Source organism: Giraffa tippelskirchi, chromosome 1 (genome assembly GCF_054371585.1).
Source record: "Giraffa tippelskirchi isolate mGirTip1 chromosome 1, T2T-mGirTip1v1.2.pri, whole genome shotgun sequence".
Lineage (NCBI taxonomy): Eukaryota > Metazoa > Chordata > Mammalia > Artiodactyla > Giraffidae > Giraffa > Giraffa tippelskirchi.
Genome location: NC_137275.1, coordinates 179,142,868 through 179,166,812, shown reverse-complemented (window position 1 = coordinate 179,166,812; position 23,945 = coordinate 179,142,868). Strand labels below are relative to the sequence as shown.

The window sequence follows — 23,945 nt, the reverse complement described above, 5'->3', positions numbered from 1 at the left end:
GGATATTGGGCCCAGACCAGGCGGGCCGGAAGGGAGCGGGGCCTCGGGAGGGGCGGAGCCGGAGCAGGCGGGGCGAGGGTGTGGATTGGCTCCGGAGCGGGGGGCGACTCGGGCTCAGAATGTGAGCCTTAAGCATTTCTGTGTTTGTGATCAAGTCTTAATGGAACAGACTGGCTCTGGAGCTGGTGCCAGGCTCGTGCCCTTGGCTCCCAGGGCCTACCTCTGAATACTCACTGCCCCAGAGCCTCCAGTCGGTCTTAGGGGTTGGGCTAGGTAAACGGGCAGCCACGGGAGAGTCCTGTGTAAATGTGTGTGGGTGCCTGTAAAGGTGCCTACAGCTGTCCGAGTATGCTGCCTGTGCTGCGGGAGAAGGGTGTGGTCAAGAGTCATCCCCATTCCCAGGGTCTGCTGTGTCTTGACCATCTTCTCTAGGTCTGTTCCATCATGATCACAATGTTCCAGGGAGAGGTCTTTGGCCACACAGACTGGACTCTGAGCCTGGCCTATTGTGCAAACACAGGAGCCTGAACCAGGGCAGTCTGAATCCCAGAATGACCTCCTTAATACTTGGTGCAGTTTCCCATAGGAAGCCCACAGTTGAAAGCCACCCAGTTTGCTGGACACCTGCTGACTGGCCGGAAGCAGGTCAGGCATAGGGCCAGGGCCAAGATGCTGGAGCCACGTGGAATCGTGGGGTCACGGGCAGAGCCTGGGATTGCGGTCAGGTGGACAGGGTCTGACTCCCAGCTCTGTCACTTACCAGCAGTGTAGTCTTGGTCAGTTCACATCCTCTTCCTAAAGCTGTTTCTTCAGCTTCAAGATGGAGTGATGAGCACTTACCTCTGAGGGTTATTGTGATTATTAAGCAGGCAACACTTGGATGGGTCCTGGGCCATATCTGATAGTCACCAAGCACCAAGGCCATGAGAGAGGTGAGGAGTTCAGGCTCTGGAGCCAGAATGCCTGGGTTTGAATCACAGCTCTGTGACCCACTAAGGACAACCTACATGCCTCAGTTTCCTCACCTGTAAAATAGGTGTAATAGTACTTACCTCCCTCATGGCTTGTTGAGAGGATAACTATGTACAGTACTTACAAACAGAAGGTATGTTGGGCTACACCCCTCAGGCCTACAAGCCTTGTAGTTGTCCAGCTTCGAAACTGAAGAAAGAGCCTGGAGAAAGAGACATCAGTGGTTTATTTGACAGGGGATCATACACAAAGGGTCTTGGAGCCACACCTTGCCAAACAGATGCTGGCAGGACATTGCAACAGTCTTTTCTACCCGAGGGAGAAGGCTACCATTTACAGGAGGGAATTGGCATCAGGTGGGCTCATCAGTTATTAGGGACTAATTAAGCACTCTAATTAAGAGGATTGGATAGTCATGTGAGTGAAGCAGGGCCCAGTCGAGCAGCAGATACACAGAGAACAAGAGAATAGCCACAGTGAATGGCCTAACCATACAAAGTAACACATGTCACGAGTACTTAATAAATAGTAACACATTCAAGGAAACCCATACCCCAGAGATAGCAGCTGGTCAGAGGTGCAAATACTGAGTAAAGAAGTGAGAGGGGCCCAGACCTGTCCCTCAGCTCTGCCGGCTTCATTTCTACCACAGGCTATTCACGTACTTGCTCCCAGGCTTGGGAGCTCCTAGAAGGCAAAAGCCCTACCTGTTGGTCTCTTCTCTGTGGATGTTAATCTGAATCCAATCTGCCTTCTCAAGGCCCAGATAGGAAGGAGAGACAGGCCCAGAGAGGTGACATCTCCAGCCTGAGTTCACACATAAGTCGCTGAAGGGGCCAGAGCTGGATCCTTGGGTCACCTGGGACCCTGGACTGTGCTCTTTCCTGCCATCTTCCCCTGTAAGTAACATGTCAATGTCTTACCCACAGACTGCTATCTGCAGTGCTAGGCCACCCTAAGGACAATTTCTGAAATACCTCAAATATTGAAACAAGGTGTTTTTCTTTCCTCAGGCCAGAGCTTCTGGCCCTGTGGCTCTATCATCCGTTAATCAGTGGTGATACCCGGGTCCAGCTCCTCCCTCACACCAGGACAGGCAAGGACATTGGGCAAGTCTGTCCACCAGAGGCAGGAGGGGCTGTGACATGTCAATGGGCCCCTCCTCCAAGGCAAAGTACCCAGCTGGTGCTCAGTAAGGGTTACCGGATGGTGGCTAGGGAGCCAGGGGATGGAGCCAACTGAGGGCCCATGAGGTGAAGTAATTGGGAGAGGATGGATCAGAACTGGAGAGGGATCAGGGCTTACCTGACCTGAGCTTCATGGGTTGTTGTTGTTTAGGTGCTCAGTTGTGTCCGACTCTTTTGTGACCCCGTGGACCATAGCTCACCAGGCTCCCCTGTCCATGGGATTTCCCAGGCAAGAACACTGGAGTGGGATGCCATTTCCTTCTCCAGGGAATCTTCCCCACCCAGGATCGAACCCATGTCTCCTGCATTGGCAGGTGAATTCTTTACACTGAGCCACCCGGGAAGCCCCTCAGGGCCACAGAGGTGGTGAATTCACTCCTCAGAGTCAAGTTTCCCTGCACCCCTGTTAATCCTCTCCACCTAGTGTACTAACTTCAGCTGTTAAACTCCGTCCTTCAGGGTTCAGGAGGTATCCTCCCCCGGGAAGACATTCTGGCAAGCAGAGCCTTCACTGACTGAGCTCACTCTGCACTGCTCTCTTTCTCCCAGGCTTCAAGGGTAAAACAAACTAACAGGCAGCTAAGATTCATGGAGCCCTTAGTAAGTTCCAACAGCCTGGGAGATACCTGGGTGAAGTATCAGGGCCTGAGGGTACTGAAGGTCTGGGGGTCAGGGCCACAGCTCCAGCAGGGGGATGGAAATTTGGGACATGCAAAAATTCAAAATGACAGTAAGAAAGGAAGTTTTTGTAAAACTTTTACAATTCATTTTTGCATTTGAATCTTGAATACATTTGGAACATTTTGTGTTTACAGTTTGGGGGGGGGTGGTTCTCCTTAATGTTTTTCCAAAGGATTAGCCAGTTATTCAAGTACTGTTTTTAAATGAGTATTTTTCTTTAGTTTTGGAATAGAGAATACTGGGTTGGCCAAAAATTTCATTTGGGTTTTTCCATAACATCTTACAGGAAAACCCAAACAAACATTTTGGCCAACCCAATAAATGCAAGATACAAATCCCCAAAGGTACACAAGGGTATAACGTGAAAACTGCCTATTCCTACCCTGTCCCCCACCACTCAGATCATCTCCATAGAGGCAGTCACATCTTTTCAGAGATGTTTAATAATACAATAATATGCATATAGTTTTCAGATAAATGGTAGCAAATACCCTCTGCCTCACTGAACAGTGTATCCTAGAGATTGCTGCAGATCTGGACACATAGAGGCACTTCATTCTTCTTATGGATGTGGACTATTTCACTGTAGGAATGAACCGCAATGAACAGTCCTCTCCTAATGGACATTTAGGATGCTTCCCATCTTTACTGTTACAGTGCCACCACAAAGAGCCTTTCACAAATGTCATTTTGCGGGTGGGTAAATACATCTGTAAGATAAATTCCTAGAAGCAGAAGTGCTGGGTCAAAAAATATGTGCTCTGTAAATTCTGATAGATACTGATAAAACGCTTTTCAGGGAAGCTGTTCAATTTACGCTCCTATCAGTAACTTATGAAAGCACCTATTTCTTCAGCGTATTATTATTTTTAATGCTATTTTCTTGTAATTTTAATTTAAGAACTCTCTTTTGAGCCAAGTTAAGCACTTTTCATATATTTAAGAGCCATTTCCTTTCCCATAAACTATCTATGGATGTTCTTTGCCTACTCAGGTGAGCTGGGCATCTTTGCCTTAGTGATTTGTAGGTACTATTTGTACATTAGGAAATTAGCCCTTTGTCTATAATGAGTTGCAAATATGGTCTTTCCCCCAGTTTTTTTTGTCATATGATTTTGTTAATTATTTTTAATGAAGACATTTTTATTCTTATGACTTCTAGGTTTTGTCACACACTGTGTATCACAGTGTATCTATTGCTGCATAATTATCTCAAAACATAGTGGCTGAAAGCAACAACAATCATTCCCTTATTATCTCTGATGGTTTGGGAGGTTGGCTGGGCTCAGTAGGAGAGTCTCCTTCAGGCTCCTTTTTGCTGAGAAGTCAGATGATGGCTGGGCCGTAGGCAGCTGAAGGTTTCCTCACTGAAGTGTCTGGCTGTCGAGGCTGGCCATCAGTTGGGCCCTCTGCAGGGCCCCTGGCCTGTGGCCTGCACGTTCTCACAGCCTGGAGCCCGGGCCATTCCAAGAGACAGAACAGGGAGCTCTCAGGCACTTAAGGCCTGAGCTTGGAAACGGCACTGCCTCACTTCTGCCATATTCTCTTGGCCACACGGTCACTGAGCCCAGAATCAGGAGGTGACAGAGACCTCACTTCTCAATGGGAATAGTATGGAAAAGTTGGGGGTCTATGTTTTAAAGGTGCCTTTTCACAAAAAATCTTTTTCACATGGGGTTTTATATATATATATACATATATATACACGCGTGTATGTGTGTGTGTGTATAATGCTTTCTAGGCTTGGTACCTTTATGGTTTAATTTTTTACTGAAACTTTGATCCATATTTTTTTTCAGATAGCTAGCAAATTGTTCAACACCTTTTATGAAATAAACCATCTTTTTCTATCATATACTAAATGTGGGTCTTTTAGGGTCTATTTCTAAATTGGATCGCCTCCTCTGTGGAACCTTCTATCTAGTTGTATGTGACTGGTCGTCTGTGAGATAGTCAAGGGGTGTTGTTGCTGGAAACCACTAGGTTTGTGGTCATTTGTTATGCAGCCTCGTACCCAAGCGTGGGTGAGGACACCCCTGAGGGCCTACAAGCAGAGGGTCAGGCCTGTGTGTGAGGCTCTGTGAGAACAAGGCTGGCTCACAAGATCTGCCTTGGCTGCATACTGGCCAGGTGGCATCAGGCAAAGCGCTTCTGTCTGATCCTTGGCTTCCAAACCACAGAATGGGGACAGTCATTCCCTGTCATAGTGGTTGGTATGTGCTGAACTCAGGGCCAGGGCCTTGGAGGTGCACAGGAAATGCTGATAATTGGACCAAAGTTCATCCTCATTCTTTGGCCAGCGGAAGAAAATGGGCCCCAGCCATGTCCATGTCCACTGTCTGCCTCCCTGTCCTCAGGGGCTTCATTCCCCACAGCTGTGGCACGTGCCCCCTGCAGCCCCTTCCCCTGCTCCAGCCCTGGACCCCTCCTACCCTTGGTCAGGGGATGCAGAGAGCTCAGGGGTCTTGGATCAGGTCAGCCTGGCTGAGGGATCTACTTGGCCCCTGGCCCTCTGTTCTGGTCATCTGGCTTCTGCCCAATTTCTGAGGCTGGTCCCTATTCCTGCCTTGTGTAACTTGGAACTTTAAGGGCCTGAGTCAACCCAGGGACCCTCCTGAGCCCTGCCCAGCTGACCTGGGGGTGTGCCTCCCTCTCTCCTCCACTGTTCCCCCCAGCCATGGTTAGAGTCCAGCCTTGGTCCTCTGGGCTGGAGTCCCATTGTAGCACCCCAGGGCTGACCTTGTAACCTAGCCCTCCCCTCACCCACTCAGGCATAGAGTGACACAGCCCAGCATGCATCCCAAAGACATCTGAATATCAAACAGCGTGGGAACAGGGGCAGGCTGGGAGGCAGGGAGAGTGCGGCTGCCTCAGAGGCCACAGCGAAGGGCTGCAAGAGGCTCCATACAGAAAAGTGCCCACCAGTATTGGGTGCAGCACAGGTGTCCATGGGTGCTGATCAGATCTCTGATTCAGAATTAATGCCACTCAGCTGTTTATTCAACAAACAACTAGTAATAACATTATTCCAACATGCTATGAGAGCTAACATTTACTGAGCGCTAGCTGTGTGTCCACGGCTGTCCTTTACATGTATTATCTCATTTAATTTTCACAGCAACCCTCTGTGGTGGGTGCTGTTATTATTCACATTTTGCAGATGAGGAAACAGTTTCAGAAATGTTAGGAAACTTGCCCAAGCATTCACAACTAATAAGTGGATGAGACGATGTTTAAATCTAAGTATGAATGACTGTGGATTGTGCTCTTATTCTCTCTGTTCCCCAACCAGCAGCTGAGAAGAGATAGAGAAATGGTGTTCCTAATTTTGAGAAAGGTTCAAGGCGCTGAAGGAGGCAGAGAAACTAACTTGGGAGAAACCAGAAAGTTTTTTTTAGGAGCAGACTTTGGGCGGGACCCTGAATCATGGGGAGGAGTTGGAGAGGCAACTGGGGACAGAGGGAGGGCACTGCGGTCATTGGCCGGCTCTAGCAGGAGCAAAGGTCCTGATGTGGGAAGCACAGGCCCCAAAGGGGAGCTGCAAGCTGCTCTGGGCAGCTGGTCTGAGTAGGGAGGGGCTGCAGCAGGCTGAGCTTTGCCCTCAAGCATGAGGACAGTGGGAATCATGGATGCGGCAGAGTCGGGGAGAGCTGCTTCCTTACCCAGAGTCCAGACCTTGACCACTGTCCTCTCTGCTGTGCCCTCTTGGTACCCACACCGTTGCAAGACCCCTAAACTCCTACTGGAGTCGCAGCAGGCAAGTGCTTGGTGACTTGAGATAAGTCGCAACTGCTGGCCCATCCCAAAGCCTCAGAGCACCCCACAGGGTCAGGACCCCTCACTCTGCGGGTGGGTTTTGGCCAGGAAAGTCTCCTTCCAGCTCCCTGCGCTGACCCCCGAAGCCCTCTCCTTTTCTCAGGAGCCCAGGGTTCCCTCTCTTAATAAAAGGCTCATATCAGTCATGCCCACTCTACTAAAAAGAACCCAGTTTCCATGGGTACCTACATCTCATTCTGGGCTCCACACCAGCTTCATCTGAAATGGAAATTTCATTGAAATGTCTTTATTATATCATAAATCAGTCATGAACCTTTTCCAGTGAGGTTATCACTCCAAATCCAGAAAAGACAAAGGCAATTCAACTGCCCAAACCAGAGGCTGTGCAAACAAGACCTTACGTGGAATATGGAAATATAAACTGGGCTCCTATGAGCTCTGACAAGATACTGCCCCTCTCTGGGCCCTGATTCTTCAAGGAGATAAACTAGAGCAGAGATTGGCAAAATTTTTTTGCAAAGGGCCCGATTGTAAATATTTTAGACTCTGTGGGCCATACATTACTGTTGCATTACTCAGCTGTGGCCATCATAGCCTGAAAGCCACCACAGACAACGTGTCAGCAAATGGGCATGGCTGTGTGCTAATACAACTTTACGTATGAACATTGAAATTTGAAGTATTGTACATATAAGTTTCTTGTGTCATAAAATTCCTAGATTCCATTTTTTTAAGCAAGACTCATTCTTGCCTGGGCATCGTACAAAAATAGGTGGCCAGATTTGGCCCATGGCTGCCGGTCACCCCCTGACCTCTGGCTGGAGCAGAGCTTCTCACTGTAATGTGCACATGAATTACCTGGGGATCTTGTTAAAATGCAGATTCTGATTCAGCAGATGTAGGGTTGACCCAGGAAGCTGCATTTCTTGTAAGATGCAAGTGATGCTGCTGGTTCAAAGAGCACACTGTGAACAAGGGGGTGGGGAATGTTCCAGCTCAGCCACTCGGAGACAAAGTGATGCTTTGATTACAGATCCTGCTGTTCACTGAAGAAATGCTCATTCAAAAGTCTGGACACAAGTGGGTCCCAGTGTTTTTTGTACAGCCTTCACCCCTGTCCTGGTTTTTCTTGCTTTATTTCCTTATTTTTTGTGTTTCTTCTCTCTCACCTCCTGTCACAAGAACATAAGCTCCTTGAGAGCAAGGACTTCATTGCTCTGTTTGCCACTGTCATCCTACAGTCTTGCACATGGCAGGTGTTCAGAAATATTTGTTGAAGAAATGAATGAATGACACCGGTGGTGCCTTGTTGGGCTCCCTTCTTGCTCATCTCCGCTGCGACTTTATCATTCTATCACCACCTAGTGGACACTTTTGTGTACTGCGGGGCAGGGGAGAACAATGCTCCACATGTGTGACTGACCCAGGCAGGAGGTACCCGAAGCCACTGCAGGCAGAGATCTGTCCCTTCCGATGCCGCTGTATCTGTGTTCTTGTCTGCTGGTACAGAGCTCCTCGGAGGAGAGCCTTCCTGGAGGAGGCAGCATTTGAACTGAACAACGAAAGCAATAAGATTGAGAATGGTGGGAATGAGAGGGAGGAAAGGCATTCCTGGTAGAAGGAATAGCATGAGGAGGGGCCTAGAGGCTGCAAAGCTTGGGCGTGTGCCAAGGGGAAGAGACGTACAAGCAGCTGAGATGGGAAGTGGAAGGTGAGCCAAATAATGACACAGTAGGAGGGGAAGAGGCCCCTGTGTAGACTTTCCACCTTGATCCGTGTTTGATCCATGCCAGGCATTTCATATGCATGAGATCATTTAATCTCTGCAGAGCCCAGTGAGGCAGATTTTAGTCCCCCCACTTTACATACGAGGAAACTAAGGCCTAGATGGGTGCAGTGACTTGTCCAAGGTCACACAGCTGATAAAGGGCAGAACTGAATTGAGATCATCTGATCCTTTCCTCCCTGAGGAGAGTGCCTACCCCGGATTTGTGCTTGAAGTGGGTGTGTGGTGATGGGGCATATGCAGGAAGCTAGGAGCTGGGGTTCCAGACACCCAGAGGCCTGGGCACTTAACTCCTCCATGTCATCTCAAGGCCTGACAGTGCCATAACCTGGGTGCCTCCCTCTGCTCACGCTCATGGTCCTAGAGCCCTGGTCTGAGGGCAGGATGCCTGGGTTCTAGTCTGGGCTCCCTTCACCTCTCTGGGCCAGAGGGTACAATGGCTTTAATGACTGGTGAAAGGATCTCAGAGATCTCTTACTTGCCCATTATACAGATATGGAAACTGAGGCCCAGAGAAGGACAAGAAGTCCCCTGATGATACACACCAAGCTAGGCTCAGTGTGGCTTCCATCTTGGCCTCTGCGTGGGTTTGTATCTGATCGCTGGAAGCTGATACGGCCATATGGGCCTGAGCCCTGGGCAGAGAGGAAGCAAAGGGCCCATTTGGGCCCCCTTGACCAGCCCAGGCCCTGGATAATGTGTTTGAGTTTCAGCTCGCAGTGAGGTGTGTCTGGGGGATGAGGTGAGTGTGTGTAGCCGCAGGCTGGGGGAAAGGGAGGGAGGGTTAGCAGGACCTGCTCCAGGGACTGGACTCACCAGAGCACAGGGAGGGATGGGGAGACCCAGCTGAGAGACCCAGCTGAGACCCAGCTCTCTCAGCAGACCTCGATCGCCCTTAGACTTTCAGCCCTGCTGTAGTTCTGCTCCCAGCAAAGGAATCCTCTTGCCCCTTTCTCAGCCCCTCGGCTTGCTCTTCTGGGGAGCAGAAGACCCCAGCCTGGGGGACTCAGTATAGGGAAGTCACTTCCATCCACACTGAGCTCAGCTCTGTGTCAGATTTGAAACAATGTAAACTTCACTATCACACAGGCCTGACAGTGGCACTGTTAGGATTCCTCAAGAAAACGGAGGCTCAGAGAGGCAGAAGGACTCGCCCAAGGTCATAAGTTGCCCTCAAACCCAAGACAGAGTGACACCACAGCATTTGACCACAACACCCACAACTCCTCTGACCCAAGCCACCAGCCAGCCCCTCCACGTGCTAACTTGACTCTGACCAACAGACTCCACTTCGCCCTCTGACCTGCATCATTCTCCTTCCCTGCCCATTGTCCCCACAAACCAGGAGGAACACCAGGGCAAGGACAGGGTAGGATCCAAGCCTTTTGTGAGACCCCAGGACCCAGCCAGGGGGGACACTCAATAAACATCTTCCCCATGAATGAGGGACCCCTGCAAGGGTGGACACCATCCCCATTTTTCAAACTGAGGGTCAGTAGGGGACAGTGATCTGCTTGGGCCACCAGCAGGCTCCAAGCAGAGTGCTAGCCAGCCTGGGCCTCTTGCTGCCCAGACTCAGGTTCCCTCCGTGGGACAATCTGGCTTGAAGCCCCCCAGCAGCTAAACAAAGTCCTGTGTGTGTGTGTGTGTGTGTGTGTGTGTGTGTGTGTGTGTGTGTGTTAGTCACTCAGTCGTGTCTGACTCTTTGTGACCCCATGGACCGTAGCCCATCAGGCTCCTCTGTCCATGGCATTCTCCAGGCAAGAATACTGGAGTGGGTTGCTATTTCCTTCTCCAGGGGATCTTCCCAACCCAGGGATCCAATCCTGGTCTCCTGCATTGCAGGCAGATTCTTTATCATCTGAACCACCAGGGAAGCCTGCAAAGTCCTTCACATGGACCCAAAAGCAGGCACCATCCCTCAGATGCTGCGAGCCAACTGACTTGCAAACACCTGAATGTGCTTGGGTAGAGATAAGCAGGGGAATGACCACAGATTTGCAGGGCTCCCTGTGGCAGGAGCAGGTTATTTCTGCTGGGGATTTCTACCAGAGCCGTTTCTGTAATCTTTCTCAGGGCATGGCTGGGGTTTAGTAATGAGCTGTAACAGCCCGAATACTTGGTTCTGTGAGCTGAGAACTGTTCATTCTTACATGAGGCTGGCTCCTCTTTCCTTGATGACTGAGTTCAGTTGTGGCAAAGGGTGGAGGGCAGGGATCCAGGACCAGAGGAGCAGCAGTGCTCACACAGGGCGGGAGCCCAGCACCCCCTTTATACAGATGGAGCCGTGGAGGCCCAGGGCAGCTGCAAGGTTGGGGGCAGCAAAACTCCACATGCAGACTGGACTGTAGGTGCGGCAGGGCTGAGCATAGGGTTCCCCAGAAGCAGGCTCGTAGCTGAGGATTTCAATGCAAGTGATTTATCCAGGAAGTACTCCCTGAATGAGCCTGGAAAGGACTGGGATCCAGGAGGGGTGGAGGTGGGGAGGAAGGAGAAGATCAGTTCAGTCGCTCAGTTCAGATCCCATGGACTGCAGCACGCCAGGCTTCCCTGTCCATCATACATGGTGCCATTTCTGGTCTCCTCCTGCAGAAGGTTACTTTAGTCTGATCCAAGGGGGCCCTGGAGTATAAGTTACATGTCAGGGTTCTCAAAAGCCCGGGCAAGGTAGCTGGGCTTCCATGTTCCCTGCAACCATCAGTTTGCATCATCCAAGGAGACCTGAATACAGCTTCCTGGAGGAGGAGTTGTGGCCTTGCCCTGTGATGTGGAGCAGGATGTCCACGTTCTGGCCCAGGCAGGTCACTGTCCCCTACTGACCCTCAGTATTCCTGTTTGAAAAATGGGGATGGTGTCCACCCTTGCAGGGGTTCCCTCATTCATGGGGAACATGTTTACTGAGTGTCCCCCCGGCTAGGTCCTGAGGTCTCACAAAAGGCTTGGATCCTACCCTGTCCTTGTCCAGGTGTTCCTCCTGCTGAGGAAAAAGGTTGGAGGGGGACTCCAGAGAGGAGCTCAGGCATACTGCCGGAAGGCCAGGGTAGCCATGGTTAGGACAGGCCAAGAAAGAGTGTTAACTATATCCCTGGTGGCTCAGACGGTAAACAATCCACCTGCAATGTGGGATGCTGCTGCTGCTGCTGCTGCTGCTGCTGCTAAGTCGCTTCAGTCGTGTCTGACTCTGTGCAACCCCAGAGACGGCAGCCCACCAGGCTCTGCCATCCCTGGGATTCTCCAGGCAAGAACACTGGAGTGGGTTGCCATTTCCTTCTCCAATGCATGAAAGTGAAAAGTGAAAGTGAAGTTGCTCAGTCGTGTCCGGCTCTTAGCGACCCTATGGACTGTAGCCTACCAGGCTCCTCCATCCATGGGATTTTCCAGGCAAGAGTACTGGAGTGGGGTGCCATTGCCTTCTCCGACAATGTGGGATACCTGGGTTCAATCCCGGGGTTGGGAAGAATCCCCGGAGAAGGGAATGGCAACCCATTCCAGTATTCTTGCCTGGAGCATCCCATGGACGGAGGAACCTGGTATGCTACAGTTATAGTCCATGGGGTCACAAAGAGTCAAACACGACTAAGCAACTAAAACACAAGAAAGAGCATGGAGCTGGAGGGATGGCTCATCTCCCTGCAGGTTGCAGGTGAAGTACACTCAACTGTTTCAGCAAAAGTCCCATAAACCACCTCCGGAAATCCCTCTCTCATTTGCCACTGTTTGCGGCCAAAGCCCTGAACTGTGACGAGGAGGGACAAATAGCTTAGGTGAGAGGTAGAACTGTCTTATTCAGCCAAAACCGTTTGGAAATGAGTGGCCTTGATCTAGGCCCCAAGAGGCTCTGCCAACAAGGCCGCAGGTGAGGTGGGCATCAGTCCTGGGCCCAGAGGGCAGAGCCATGTTGATGAGGGGCAGCCCAGGGAAGGTGATGTGTTATTAGTGGGAACTCCCGTCTCTTTACATGACCCCACTTCCCCCTCTCCATCCACCTGACCTCCGGGCCCCCAGCCTCCCCTCCTCCAAGCCAGTCTCCTGGAGTTGCCAGAGGTTCCCTCTAAAAAACAAATCTGGTCCTGTCTCCTCCCTGCCTGCCACCTTCCCTGGCTCCCCACTGCCCTCAGGAGAAAGACCAAAGCCAGATGTTCTCCCAGGACCTCTTCCTGTGTGGAAGATGCTTAGCCCGCAGGGACTGACAGCAGGAAACTTCAGGTAAAGATCGGGAGTTCCAGCTCCAGATCCTGGAGCCTGCAGGCCAGGGCAGCGCCAGCAGCTGCCTGGCTCTCCAGGAAGAGGGAAGAGCTGCCCCAGGACCGCTCCCCAGGCCTCCCTTCCCGACTTTGTCTCTGTAATTAATTTATGGAAAGCATCTAAATTGGGAGTCAACCCAGTCCTGCAAATCTCATCTAATCCCTGCCTCCACCTGAGGGAGCAGCGCCTTGGGGGTGGAGCTTTTCTTACAGTGATTAATTTGGTTTTATTTCTGGAAAAAAGCACGAAAACGAAGCATTTAAGTTTATTAAGTTTCCCCAATAACTTTTGGAAGGAGGAGGCTTCCAGGGGGTTTTCAGCAAGGTCTCAGAGAGCCTTTCAGTCCTGTAGCCCCAGGAGGGCTTTGGGGGAGGGGGAATAGACTCTAGCTCATCAAAAGTTCCTCTTGGCTCCACCTTTAAGCACAGCCAGAATCCGACTTTGCCTTTGGCTTTGGGAGGGGCAGGGGCTTCCTCTTCACCTTCAGCACCAATTTCGTGAAAAGGAGCAAGGGATTTGTTTTGTTCACTGACATATCTCCAGTACGGAGAGCAGTGCCTGGCACATGATACTCAATCAATATTAATCAAATGAATGAATGAGCTGCATTGTGACACAGTGGGTGGCAGAGATCCTGAGATGTTGGGGGGCTGTCCTCTCTGGGTGGGTGGAATCGGTCTGAGCTTACCTGCTACAGGAAGTCTTCTGTCCAGATTCTAAATGGAAGTCCTGGCTGCAGGGGGCAGCTCTGATCACTCAGTAGGAGTGATTTTCCCTTTGGTGCAAACACCACCTCTTCCAGGGAGCCCTCTGAGAACCCTTCCCAACCCTCAGGGAAAGTTTGTCCTACCCCCTCCTGGCCTTACACTTTCTCCCTTGTGGTCTCTTTGGGGTGGTGGTGTCAGGCTGAGGTCCCTGGTGGGCACCTGAGTCATATCCAGAGAACACCTGGAGGGCCCGCTTCAGCTCACGCTTTACAGGGCCTCTCATGAGGCCAAAGTCACACCTTCTCCTCACTCAAGCCTCACAACAACACTCTGAGGCAGACATTCTCATCCCCATTTTACAGAGGAGGAAACTGTGGTCAGAGGCCACAGACATGACTTACCCAAGTCCCACAGCTGTGTCACAAGGTGGAGTGTAGCCGGGCTCCCTGGCCCCAAGGCCAGCTCCACGGTGTTCAGTATGGTGCTCAAAAAGTGTTTGGGGAATGACAAGCCTGAGTTCTGGGGCTCCTGAGTGAGTGACGAAGATGCTGTAAACACAGCATATGCCAACCCACTGCTGGTCTGGTCTGTGTGGCCCGTCCTTGCTCAGCTGAGCATTGAGATGGAGACTCTCCTGGTGTTCTGTGCAGGTAAAGAAAAGACAGTGATTCTCTCTTCCAGGGCCCCATAGTGGGCAGGGGGATGTAAAGAGGTTGTACCATGCCCAGTGCCCATCCCTGGTCCTTAGCCTCACCCTGGTGGCAAAGACAAGGCCCAGAAGAGTTGAGCGATGAGCCAAAAATTAGCGACAGAACTGGGACCAGTGACTCTTGACATCAGTTCTATCTTGCTCTCTGAGTCTACCTGCTGTGTCTGTAATGCCCGTATCCCTAGGACCCAGACCTCGGTTTCCTCTTTTGTAAAGTGGGAAAACTGTACCTATTTAATAGTATCAAAGATTAAATGAGGTAACACAGGCAAGAACCTGGCACAGTGCCCAGCAGAAAGTAAATTCTTAATAATCGGAGCATATAGTTATCAGCTGGTTCCAAGAGAGGAGTCTATGTTGCATTGTCTCTTTCCCTGCCTTACAGGTGGTTCTCACAGGCTTGCAGCTGCAAACTTGGTAGTAGTTAGAAGAAGACCTATTTCTTTAGGGGGAAAAAATAACAATTAAAATAATAGTGCCCCATGGTGGAAATGGTGTGACAAAACTAGCACAGCGTGGCAGTATTTTGTGAGTATCTTAAATCTGCAAGGTAAGTATTTTATGAATGTTACATATTAATAAAGTCTCATTTTGTCTGAATTCTCCCACCTTTTAAAATGTATGTCAAGAAACAAGCAACTTCGAAGATGTGCAGTTAAGTGAGCTGCCAACTGGATTTACAATATTGCCACGTAGGGCATTTTTTAAAACGGGTAAACAAATATAAACATCTTCTCTCATCTTTTGTCAGGATTAGTCTCAAATTCGGTGAATTTTGAATTATGCCCCAGCAGGACTAGACCCCTCCCGGAGTAAGGTGCAGTGGTCCTATACACACCACAAGGGCCAACCATTTGGAGTAGCACTTTGATAGAACCCATCAAGAATGCAAGCCATTCTTGAGCTCTGAATGGGAGCTCAACATAAGAGCCATTCACATACTTTGACCAGTTACTGACTCTGGAATTTATCCTAGTGAAGTAATTCCAAAAGAGCAAAGCAAAATGCAAGCACATGAAGATGTTAATTGTAGTATTGCTTACAGTTGAGGAAAATGGTAAACACAATCTACAACAAGAGGGGAGTGATTCTGTAAGTTATGCTGGAGCCCTTGATGGTTCTTTGACCAATAAAAATGATCATTTTGAAGATCATGTGGGACTTCCCTGGTGGTCCAGTGGTTAAGACTCTGCGCTTCCACTGCAGGGGGCACAGGTTCGACCCCTGGTTGGGGAACTAAGATCCTACATGCCTCTCTGTGTGGCAAAAAAATTGAAAAGAAGAAGATTGTGTAACAACATAGATGATGTTTACATCCAAGTGTTTCATATTGAAGGAGAAAATAGAAAGCTGCATTGGGACTCTGGTCTCTGATACTGTCAGGGCAATTTTCCTTCCTTGCTGTCTGGTCCTCCCAACAGCCCTCTGAGGTAGACAGAACAAGGTCATTAGTTATTCTCTCATAATCCAGGAGAGGAAAGAGAGACCACAGGGACTCAGATTCTGGACTAGGGCAGCTCCTAACACAGAACCCAGTGCTGCCTCAGAGGAGCGTGCCCTGATAGGGGGCCCAGCAAGCAAGCCCCCAGCTCCCGAGTGAGGACAGCGTCAGACAAACCCTAGTTCTCACAGACCCTCCCATTTCATCCAGGAGGGGTGTCCCCTGGGCAACTGTTTCTTCTTCTTCAGGCTGGGATTTCCCCTCTTGGGCAATTTGGAAGAACCCCAGTGCCAGGCCCCATCTTGCTCTAAGCTGGTCTCATAGGAAGCCCCCTCTCTGCATACTTGACCCATGAGATCAGGTGGAAAAACCCTTAGAAACTTAATACATACTGCAGGTGCAATTGTTCCTATTATTTAAAACAAGTTGTAATGCGAAATTTTTCCATCATGCAAATATTGCTGGTAATAACATAACAAATGCTCCCCCTCCATGGCCACCTTAGGAAATAAAACCTTACGGGGATACTTGGAGGCTCCTGGGTGCCCTGATCCTCATACTGCCCTCCATCTCTGTCACACAGGTAACCCAAACCACAAAGGGGTGTTGATCTGTAGTGTTAAGTAGTATTGTTTTGCACGCCTTTAAACTTTCAATATGTGGCTTCATGCTGGCTTGCATTTATTCAGCAAATTCACTCAGCAAATATTTATTGTGTGCTTACTGTATATGAGGTACCCTTTCAAACTGTGGAAATATTGGTGAACAAAACAGACAAGATCTCTACTCTTGTGAACATTCCCATGGGGTGAGCCAAACAATAAGCAAAACTTATGAATTATAGATAAATTATATGTTAGAATGTGAGAGTTGCAAAGGAGAAAAATAAAGTCAGATAGGTGGGGGGTGGGGAGGTGGAATGCTGCAATTTTAAGTAGGATCATAACCTTCTATTTCCTGTTTATTTACTCCATATTATTTTCTTCTTTTTCACGAATGCACCATCTTTATTCGTTTTCTTGGCAATGAACGTTTAAGGGTTTTTTTTGTCATATTTATAAACGGTATTGCCATAAGCATTCTTATAAATGTCTCTTTGGATACACTCAGAAGAGATTTGGTGGGGGGCATATACCCTAGTATAAATTTGCTGAGCCTAGGGCATCTTTGACTTAATTTAGATGGTACCAGTGACTCCCACAAGCAACATATGAGGGGTCCAGTTACTCTACCTCTTCTCCAACACTTGATGGTATCAGATTTTTAAAAAATACCTGCCAATCTGACAAGTATAAAATACCATCTTTGTTTTTTTTTTTTTGTATGAGGTTTTTTTTTTTTTTTTAATAAATTTATTTATTTTAGTTGGGGGCTAATTACTTTACAATATTGTAATAGTTTTTGCCATACATTGACATGAATCAGCCATGGGTTTACATGTGTTCCCCTTTCTGGACCCTTGCTGAGCCTAGGGCATCTTTGACTTAATTTAGATGGTACCAGTGACTCCCACAAGCAACATATGAGGGGTCCAGTTACTCTACCTCTTCTCCAACACTTGATAGTATCAGATTTTTAAAAAATACCTGCCAATCTGACAAGTATAAAATACCATCTTTGTTTAAAACTGAATTTCCCAGATAACTACAAAGGTTGAGCATATTTTCATAAATTTATTCATTATCTGTGTTTTCTTCTTTAATGACTAGGAATTTCATTGACTTTTGCCTGTTGATTTTATACCCAGTAATCTTGCAAACTGTAATAATTGGTCTGTAGACTTCTTTGGGTTTTCTAAATAATCATATCATCTGCAAATACTGACAGTTTCTCTGTCTTTTCAAATGTATGTCATTCATTTATTTTCTTCTTTATTAATTTATTTACAAACTACTACTAAATGTAATTATTTAAGAAAAGCAAATTTGTTAAGTACAAGGCTGAACAAAAAATGTTAGAGTGGGCATCCTTATCTTTTCCTGATTTTAAAGGAAATGTTTCTATTATTTACACAAGTAATATTTCCTTTGGATGTTTCTCTAGATATCCTTTATCAGGTTAAGGAACTTCCCTTTTATTTCCAATTTGCTTAAAAGTTTGTCATTGGTCAGTATATATTTTTATCAAATACCTTCTTCTGTGTCTACTTAGATGATATGCTTTTTCTTCTTTAATCTATTAATGTAGTAAATTACCTTTATAGATTTTCTAATATTAAGCTGCCTTTCTATTCTTGGAACAAACTCAGCTTGGTTACTTTACATTATCTTTTTTACATATAGTTGAATTGTTTTGATAATGTTACTTAGGATTGTTACATCTAAATGTATGAGTGAAATGGACCTGTAATTTTCTTTTGTTACGCTATACTTGTTTAATTTTTGTATTACGATTATACCGGCCTCAAAAAATGAATTTGGGAATAGTCATTATTTTTATATTCCCTAGAAGAATTCATGTAAGATTGGGATTATCTATTCTTGAAATGTTGGTATAATTCACCTATAAGACCATCTGGGCCTTGAATTTTCTTTATAGGAATATTTTCAATTATTGCTTCAAATTCTTTAATCATTTAAAGGCTATTCATAATATCTATTTTTTTTTTTCAGTTTTGGTAGGAATTTGTTTCTACTAAGACTTCAAATTTGTTGGCATAAAGTTGTTGATAGCATTCTCTTGTTACATTTTTTTCTCAGTAATCTTTTATTGCAAATACAGCCACATGAAAAGATAAAATCTCCAGATATTTGTCTATCTTTATCTTATTATCTTTTAAACCTGTTTTAATTATAGCTATGTTACTCTTTTCATATATAATATCATTTATTTGTATATTTTCTTTTTTTTTCTTTGATCGATCTTCCCAGAGACTTTTGTCTTTTCAAAGAATCAACTCTTAGTTTCATTGGTCTTCACCTTCCAGTTTTTAAATTCTATTTCATTGATTTCCATTTTGTTTTTTTAAATCTCTTTCCTTATATTTTTTTGGGGGTTACTGTAATTTTTTCAAACTCCTTACATTTGACACTAAGGTCATTAACTTGCCCTGAGGGTATTTGCCCATCAGCTGAACTGAGCTAAGCAACAGCTGTTTTGAGAGGACTGTGGGAGGAGGGAGTCAGATGTGAAGAGCCAGGTCCCAGGGCGGGGTTGGGGAGGAGTCTAATCAAGACTCTCCACCAGGAAGCAGGACTCCCTCCTTACCTAACCTTGGTACAATACTGCTTTCCCTCCAAACCATTAATATAGCAAATTGACTAAAACAGAACAAATCCACAAAGAGGAGGATAATAGAGGAGACATCCAACAGCATTTTGGTAGTTGGAAAGTAGATGGACTTAAACAGGTCCAAGAAAGCCGTATCCCAGAGATGAAGAAGCAGCCTGATTTATACCACAGAACCATGAAGAGGTCTTAAACCAGGCTCATCAACTATCTCAGGATTGGGGAATATGGGGTGATGTGGACAGAGAAAAGATTCTACATGTTTGCAGAGAAAAAGAAGGTATATACAGAGGACTAGGACTCAGAATGGCATTGGATTTTTAAAAAACAGCATTAGTGGAAGCCAGAACAATGCAGTAACAAGTTTAAAATTCTGAAAGAGAGTTTGTGGTTAAATTGATGATAAAAATGAGCAAGCTAAGCCAATGATTAAAACAAGTCAGTTATTACTCCAGGGAAAACAAAATGCTGTGCAGAAAAAGAAAATAATATTTTATGCAGCTCATTTGACAATAGATTTACAGCCAGAAAGGGCTTCTCAGGTGGTGCAGTGGTAAAGAACCTGCCTGCCAATGCAGGAGGTTCAAGAGAGGCGGGTTTGATCGCTGGGTTGGGAAGATCGCGTGGAGTAGGAAAAGGCAAGCTGCTCCAGTATTCTTGCCTGGAAAATGCCATGGACAGAGGAGCCAGACGGGCTACAGTCCATGGGGTCGCAAAGAGTTGGACACGACTGAGAGAGTGAGTACACACACATTACAGTAGGAATAAGGCAGATAATGAATATTGATCTAATCAGGGTGACAACTGTACTGGGAGGCTGATGACCAGGAGGTTTATGTGGGTGTGTGGGTGGGTGAGTATAGGTATGTGTTTTGCAGCGATTGTGTTTAAGGGCAGGAGTTGGTGAGAGAGTTAAATCCTCTCTTCATGATGAGAAATCATTAGATAATGCCCAAACATGAAAATTCAAGAGGTAGCAATATAAGCATATTCTTTGTGGAAAATATGGTAAATATCAGAAAGATTGAAATCTGTATCTCTACAACTGAGAAAGAGGGGTAGGGTGGTGATAGGGTAAGGGGTTGAGGGAAAGGGGCTTCAGGGAATTGCTGATTTTCATAAGAAACCATGTAGAATTTTTCAACTTTTAAAATTATATGCATGTTTAACTTTGATCAAAATAAAAACTAAATTTTAAAAATTCCAGAAGTGGGATGGCTGGGTTAACAGGTATGCATATGTTTAAGATCTTACTCACAGAGCTAAGTAGTGCACCCATTTTACCCTCTTCCAGAAGTGAATTAGTCTCTAATTTCTAGTCCTTGCCAGTACCATTGTCAATTTTCAGATCTCTGCCAGTTTGATTAAAAAAAAAAAAGACATCCTATTGTGGTTTTAATTTGCATTTCTTTGACTTCCAAATAATTTTACATAGTTCACATATTTAACCATTTTTAGTTCTTTTTTGATTCGTTTCCTGTTACAGTTTCGTCCATTTTTATCTTGGAGTCTTCATGTTTTTCACCATTGGTTTACAAGGGTTTTAAAATAGTAAGCCTACTAATTCATGATCTATCACACGTTACAAATATTTCCACCCCCTCATGGGTCCTTCTGCTTATAATTTTTTTTTTTTGGCCACAGGGGGCTCAGACAGTAAAGAGCCCTCAGTTTCAACCCCTGGGTAGGGAAGATACCCTGGAGAATGGCATGGCAACCCACTCCAGTATTCTAGCCTGGAGAATTCCATAGCATGGGGCTACAAAGAGTTGGACACGAGTAAGTGGCTAACACTCTCACTTTCATGTGAGATCTTAGTTCCCCCAACCCTGGGATATTGAACCAGAGCCCCTTGAAGTAGAAGCGTGGAGTCTTAACCACTGGACTGCCAGGGAAGCCCTTAATTTTCTTTTTTTGATGTGAGGGATTTTTAATTTTTATGTAGTTCAGTCTGTCTCTTATGCTTTTTGCCTTGGGATCATGCCTGGAAAACCCTTGCTTGTTTATGGGTTTTTTACAAATACAGTATTTCTTATTTTGTCTTGTATTCATAAGCAGTATTTCATCGAGTCAAAGTTTTCACATTTTAAATCTCTGAAACTGGGATGTGTTTATAATCACCAGTGCTCAGGTGGCAGTCATTCCCTGCCTGCCCCACATCAAAATGTGCAGAAAGTGACCTAATAGTGGAGCAGACTTAAAGGAATGCTGCATTACCACCTGTCCCCTTTTTCTCCAGAGTTCTAGCCTTTAGATGGTGGGTGGAAATGACATAGGGGCTTTCCTGCTTGGCCCATAAAACCTACCATACTACCCTCTCCTCTCTGTCCGGTGTTGGAAGATCTAGCAGTGGTTCTCAGTGATGGCAGAACCAGAGGCAGAGGAGTTTAGGTCCATGAAAAGCCTAATGGGAGATGCTTGCTGACCAGGGGTCCTCATTGTTATTTGTGTGAATAAGAAATAAACTGTTATTGTGTTAAGCTCTTGAGATTTGGGATTTTGTTTGTTATAGCTGCTAACACTGCTGATACCCAACTGACATCTTTGTCTTAATTCTGACTCAAATGGAATCCCTCTAGATTAGAGTTGAGTGTTTTATCATTGAGTATGATGTTGGCTCCTGATTTTAGATAAATGTACTTTATCTGATGCTTTTTAAAAAATATATCAGGTCTTGGTATTGGAGTTACTCTAAGTATATAAAATTAATTGGAAATTTTTAAATATTCTTAAACTCTGGAAAAGGTTAAATAGCATAGGAGTTAATTATTATGTAAAACTTTGACAAGATGCATCCTGAGAACTGCCTGTAGCAAGAGTAGAACTTGAATATGCTTTACTTTCTTTTTCTTTTTCAAAATAACTTTTTAAAATTATTTTTTAAAAGCAGTTTTAGAGTTACAACAAAACTAGGAGGAAGGTATAGAGATTTCCCACATACCCCCTGCCCCTACACACCCATTAGCAACATCTCCACTCTAGTATGGTACAGTTTTAACCAAGGATGAACCTACATTAACATATTCTTGTCACCCAAAGTCCATAGTTAACCTTAGGGTTCATCTTAGTATTATACATCACATGGGTTTGGACAAACATACAATGATATTTTCCCATCATTATAATAACGTACATCCTAAAAATACTCAGTGTCCCACCTACTTATCTTTCTGTCACTCCCTCCCACCAACCACTGAAAACCACTGATCTTTTTACTGTCACCATAGTTTTGCCTTTCCTAGAATGTTTTATAGTTGGAATCATATAGTATATAGACTTTTCAGATTGGCTTCTTTCCCCTAGTAATATGCATTTAAGATTCTTGATTCTTTCATGGTTCTTGACACCATAAAATTCTTAGTAGTGAACACAGGCAAAATATCCTCTGACATATACTGCACCAATATTTTCTTAGGTCAGTCTCTCTCTTCCGCATTTAAGATCTATTACCTTTCACCAGACAGAACCACTTAAGGGTTTTTTTACCCAGTTCCTTCCACCATCTACCTGCTAAAATGCAGCTCCTCCAAGGAAACTTCCAGCTTCCTAAGTCAGAATCAGTTTTGCCCTAGACTTCCCTGGTGGTCCAGTGGTTAGGAATCTGCCTACCAATGCAGGGAACACAGGTTTGATCCCTGGTCTGGGAAAATTCCACATGCCTCAGGGCAACTAAACCCATGCTCAGAGCAGCCCCTGAAGCCTGTGTGCCACAGCTATTAAAACTGCATGCCCTGGAGCCCATGCTCTGCAACAAAAGAAGCCACATCGAAACTAGAGTAGCCCCTGCTCACTGTAACTAGAGAAAGCCCACATACAGCAACAAAGACTCAGAGCAGCCAAAAAAAAAAAAAGAATTGGTTTCCCCTCTCCCTGACCCTATACACTTTTTCTGTAGCAGGTGGTTTGTACCTCTTCACACTGCATTTAAATGCCAGTAGAGGCAGCATAAGGTAGTAGAATGTAGACAGAGCTAGGCTTGAGTCTGAGCCTTACCACTTCCTAGCTGGGACCTTGGACCCCCCTATCCCTATTTAACCTCTTTGAGCATCAGTACTCTCATCTGTAAAATGGGATAATGATCATACCTGGGAGATCATATCTCCTAGATCCCAGGTGCTTATTATCCTATTTGATATGTGAATGTGTCCCCTGCCAGCTCCCAAGGGCAGACTCTAGAGTGAGGGTCTTAGAAATCCTAGAAACCTTGACTTGAAATCCCGAGAGGAAGCCCTGAGAGGCCACCTGCTAGGTTCTGTGCAAATTCCCCTCCTCTGGTGAAGCCCTAGGCTGCCTTCTCACACTCTCATGTGTTGCCTGGCTTGGCCTCCAGCCTGAGGAGTGGAAGAAGGCCAGAACAGGGATAAGTAAAAGTTGCTTCTGCTCAAAAAATTAAAAATAGAATCACTATCCGACCCAGCAATCCTATTTCTTGAATATATACTCAAAAGAGTTGAAAGCAGAGACTTGAGATATTTCTGTTCATAAGCAGTATTCACAATAGCCAAAATATGGAAGCAACCCAAACATCCCTCGGTCAGACTTCCCTGGTGGTCCAGCGGTAAAGAATCTGCCTGCTAATGCAGGAGACGAGGGTTTGATCCCTGGTCTGGGAAGATTCCTCATGCCACAGGACAACTGTGCTCTGCGACAAGAGAAGCCATCACAATGAGAAGTCCATGCACTGCAACTAGAGAGCAGCCCCCGCCTGCCGCAACTAGGGAAAGCCCACGTGCAGCAATGAAGATCCAGCACAGCCAAAAATAAATAAATAAATAAATAAATTAAAAACATCCTTCAGGGGGTGGATGGGTAAACAAAATCTGGTATATATTAATACATACAATAGAATATTATTTAACCCTAAAAAGAAAGGAAATTTTTACACATACTATTAATATAACATGGATGACCCTTGAGGACATTATTTCAAGTGAAATAAGCCAGTCACAAAAAGGCAAATACTATATGCTTCCATTTACATGAAGAACCTGGAGTAGTCGGATTCATAGAGAAAGAAAGTAGAATGGTGGTTGCCAGGGTCTGGAGAGAGGGGGCAGTAGGGAGTTATTGTTTAACTGAACAGTTTCAGTTTTGCAAGATGAAAAGATTTCTGGAGCTGGATGGTGGTGATGGTTGTATGACAACATGAATGGTGAATGTGCTTCATGCTACTGAACTGCAGTTAAAAATGGTTAAGATGGTAAATTTTATG

General features: G+C 46.1%; 1 non-coding gene across 1 annotated transcript; it reads left to right on the top strand.

Annotated features, from left to right (window-relative positions):
- Window positions 1-15,227: 15,227 nt before the first annotated feature.
- On the top strand, window positions 15,228-15,300 carry TRNAG-UCC (transfer RNA glycine (anticodon UCC)). The gene has a single exon. It is a non-coding gene; the product is annotated as a tRNA-Gly (tRNA).
- Window positions 15,301-23,945: the final 8,645 nt, after the last annotated feature.